Source organism: Capsicum annuum, unplaced genomic scaffold, assembly GCF_002878395.1.
Source record: "Capsicum annuum cultivar UCD-10X-F1 unplaced genomic scaffold, UCD10Xv1.1 ctg4692, whole genome shotgun sequence".
In the NCBI taxonomy this organism is placed as follows: domain Eukaryota; kingdom Viridiplantae; phylum Streptophyta; class Magnoliopsida; order Solanales; family Solanaceae; genus Capsicum; species Capsicum annuum.
In genome coordinates, this window is record NW_025854529.1 from 11,113 (window position 1) to 15,913 (window position 4,801).

The following is a 4,801-nucleotide window of genomic DNA, read 5'->3' on the forward strand; positions in this document are numbered from 1 at the left end:
TGCAAGCAGTGAGGGCTACTATTGTGGGACATTTTCTGATTAAATGTGACGTGCCCTTAGTGTTTATTCTTTATGTTTTATTTTCTACTTTACTTGATCTTCCTATGATAGCTACTGCGTACAAGTGGACCATACTCTCTCCTACTGTACCCTTTTAGTTCAGATTCAGGTTCGGGTGCACCCCTCATTGCTTGACTCGATTTATTGTTGGTGCTTTCAAGCTAGTTGATGATTTTTAGGTGTTCGGATGTCTTCTACTACCTTTCTCTATAGACTATGGCTTTATTTTTATTTAGACAAGTTTATCTTCTATTTGGTTATGTTATGTTTCTTTGGATTCGAGATGCACTAGATACGTTCTTATACTGTTGACACCTGGTTTTGGGAGTTATGTCTTGATTATTATGTTTCTTTCCGCATTTATTATACTTGTATTGTTTGGATTCATTCTACAAGCCTAACCTTGGGGTTATTTTTGTCTTTTTCCCCTTTGTGTATTGGTATATTTGATAGGCTTACTTGTCAAGGTTTACCGCAACAAGTTCCATCATGACCTATAGATTTTGGGTCATGACACCAGACTAGAGAATGAGACAGGGGTCGTGGATGGCCCAGAGTTAGAATTGGGCAAGGGAGTTGTCCCTATCAGTGATAGTTCTAGAGGAACCTCCCTTGAGCTTGAGGTTAGGCATATAGGAGATACGGGGCCAACTCAGGATCAACAAGGTTTAGTTGCTATTCCAGTTTTAAAAGGTCTGTTGATTAAGTTATTGAATCATTTAGATGGTGTTCCTCTAAGTTCAACTGGTGAACCTTTCTTAGTATGGTGCTGTCATTAGTGTTGACGCCTGTGTATGGTATTCCTTCAACCCCTAATTTATTTCACCATTTGTACCGACATCTGCTTACGATATTCCTCAGACGTCAACCGGTGTTCAACCTTCTGTCTCAGTACTTGGTCATGATATTCCATGTTCAAGGGTATAATATTTATCAATGGTACCAACATGTGTGGATTCTTACCTTTCCAAACTTACTATTCTAATAGTTAAATCAAGTAAGTTATGTTTTTTGATGATCATAAGAGAATTGAAAGGTTTATTTTCCTGGGTTTGCCAAACTTTAGTAGTTCTATTGGCGAGGACACCTATAAGTTTTTGACTGATTTCCAGGCAAAGTTACATTATCTTTGATCTCTTGAGTCTTATGGAGTTGCTTATACAACCTATCACTAGACAGGTATTGTTAGGGATTGGTGGAGGTCGTTTTCTACTTGTCGGCCTTTAGGTTAGCCTGCTATGACTTGAACTAAGTTTTCTTTCTTAGAGGTTTTATTCCATATAGTTTGAGATACCAGATGTGTGATGAGTATGATCCTTTAGAGCAGGGTTTCATGACTTTTATTGAGTATGAGTCTCACTTTAACACTTTATCTAGGTAATTAACTGCTAGTATCTCGATTGAGTTTGAATAGATTCAGAAGTTTCCAAAGGAATGTGATGGTACTTATTAGTTGGCTAAAACTTAGATGGTAGCCTTAGAGGATTCTTTTTAGAATATTAGTGAGCATTCTAATATAATTGAGTCGATTATCTTGGCTAATCAGGAAGGCACCAAGAAGTTGCATTGTCATGATGAGTTTAGTAGAAACGTCTATTAGGGAAGAGATTTCACTAGCAGAGGTTCCTGTTGTTATCATGGTAGGCCAATTCAGGCTGTTTTCATGGATCAGGTGGTAGGACTTCATGTATAGTGACTTCAGGTAGTCAGTCATCGAGGCAGGGTGGTCGTTCTACTTCTTTCGGGCTGTCTCAGCGTGATGCTAGTAATAGAGAGTGTTTTGTTTGTTATGACATTGGTCATTATGTGAGAGATTACCCTCAATGTGTATTGGGTCCTACTGAACATAGTTCAGCTTCAGCTTTACCCTACTCCTAGATTTGCAGTCAGAAGGGGTTCACAAAAGTATTCAAGTGGCACTAGAGGTACTCGAGGTAGAGTGGAGGTGCTTGTCAAGGTATTCATGGGGTTGCTTAGTCTAGGAGCCGATGTGTTCAGTGTAATTCTATACCTGCTAGACCTGAGGTAAGTATATACATATTGGATGGATTCGATATCATAATATTGAGTTGATTGCGAGCATTACTTCCTCATTCCATACATATATATATTCATTTGATGTTGGTAACATTGAGAAATATTGTTTTGAAGAAAAATAACTTACTTTCGGAAAACCATTACCGAGGTCATCAGTCAGCAAGGTTGGTTATGATGTTTTGGAAATTCCTTGGCCAAGATCATTTGCCAACAAGGTCGGCTTGTGATTATGATATATTATATGGGTTGGGAACCCCCCATGGGACCTACCTAGTAGCTATGCTACCTAGTCATTACAAGGGGACCATACTCACTTCTACTGTACTTTTTCTGTGCAGATCCTAGTACGATAATTCCCTATGATAACTATTCATGCTTTTCAGAGATTGTGATCGAGGTACCATGTTTCTCTAGTGATTAGATTCGACTCTCAGACCTCCTCATACCTTATTATGTCTTTACTTATTTTTGGAGATAGACTTCGTATCTTACGTATATTCAGATGATTTATTAGATGCTCTACACTTTGATACCACTTCTTAGGATTATTATGTTATGTTATTCATTTTTTCTTTGATATCTTGTGTTGGTTTGACTTAGTTTTAGAAGTCTTTCCTTACTAATTTTAATGTACCCTTTATCAGTTTGAGTGATCGACTTACATATATAGGCTAAACGATAAGTGCCATCATGACATGTTTTTGGATCCTGACATACACGATGGATTTTTTACCATTAAAAGGATAAAATCACCACCTCAACTGCTACTGCAATTAAATTAAACTATAAATTAAATTAACACACCCATAAATTAAGTTACAAAGACTAGTTATGTAGTAGTTTCTTAACTACATTCACTAAAGAGCAATTATTGACACAGTTAGAATGAATAGCCAAAATAAGTGGAGAAGTTTCATAATTTTAGTGACTAAGAGCAGTTTTCTTACATTAATAGTTATATCATAAGCTTTTACACATATAATGTAGAAGGCAAACAATTCTAAATTTAATGCAACATCCACGCATCACGACCCAAAAACTAGGTCATGATGACACTTGTCGCGACTTGGCCTTGACAAGTAAGAAGATCATCCAAATAGTTAAAAGAAAAAGATAATAATAGCGTAAACCCTAGAAAGACTTGTAAAATGAAGTCAGTAAGATAAAAAATATACACATAATACAAGGAAGTCTAAAAAATTAACATAAGCCACCCAAAACCTGTTGTCCTAATGTAATAGAAATCTAAGTAAAAACCAAAATTGAAAGCACAAAATCACTCTTTGATCCAAATAAAGACATAAGTAAGATAAAGTGAGATCCACAAATCTGCTTTGAACACTAGAACAGTTTAGTACTTCAAATATCAGATAAATATAGCACGATCTAAACCTCTAAGTGTTATACTCATGCTAGGATCTGCACTGAAAGATCACAATAGGAGTGAGTACGTTCAAACTGTAGGTACAAATAGAAAAGTCCCAAATGGTAGCTCACACTATCTCCACTTATAGTTCTAGCATTTATAAGTATACAAAAGCATAACAACACAAATATATAAATAAAAAATATACGGAATCCACACAAAAATAAGGAATCTAAGGAAAACAAGAAAGATATGCATGCAAATCAATACAATGTAATATGGATGGCATGAAAGGTGAATTCCAATGCATGACTTTCCATATACACTTACCCAGTTTGCAGATAACGAGAAGGAGCTATAGGGCAGGGGGGAGGGGTTACAATCCATATGTTATATCTCATATCTTAATCTCAATCTCAACTCTCCTCTCCAACTCATGGACATGTAAAGGGTTTTCAAAAAATGTCTTTTTATTTCAAAAATTGTGTTTTGAAATTGTACCAATGTCTCATGAATGTATATGTATTAAATGAGGATGTAATGCTTATAGTTAACTCAAATGATGACATCCAATCCATCCAACACAGAATTTATAGATGTTAGCCAAGATCAACTTTGTATGTCTATAATTCATGATTATCAAGTCCATGACATGACCCAAACCAGGGCCTGGCTATGCCGGGTATCTTAAGTCCAACCAGGACTAGAGACCACCCCTAATACCCAAACTATTAACCACCTTACACCCCCTGTTGAATGAATTCTGAACATATAACAATATAAGATACTATCAATTTAAAGACATTATGATAAGTTTACAAACAAAACCAACCACCAACAGCCAAACAACTAACCAATACCACTCATGTTCACAGTAGTCCAACAAAGCCTCTAATCAAATCCAAGGAATATCTAATCGGGACGTGCCACCGACCATAGCCAAAACCAACACCATAAGGAATAGTAAAGAAATGAAGAAATTCATAGCATGAAATAGGGTCTTCTGAAGTACAGAAGCTCACCATTTTAGTCTGACTGAAAAGTTGTCCCCGAATCACCTAGTCGCTGAGAAGAAGGATTAGAAGTATGGCCGGTTCCTACATTACATGGGGATACAACATCTAAAGATGGTTAGCGGGGTGAACACTAGCATGTAACTCAGGGATAAAGATAAATTAATGCCATCAATAAAAAACTAAGTTAAACCAATGCACATAACCATATGCAGATAGGGAAAATAACATGCACTTTAAGTCCTTAACCTGGGTTGTAAAGCATTATCGTCATAATCTACCCACAGGGTATATAGGTCTTGTGTTACCCCCTGGACGGGCCCCA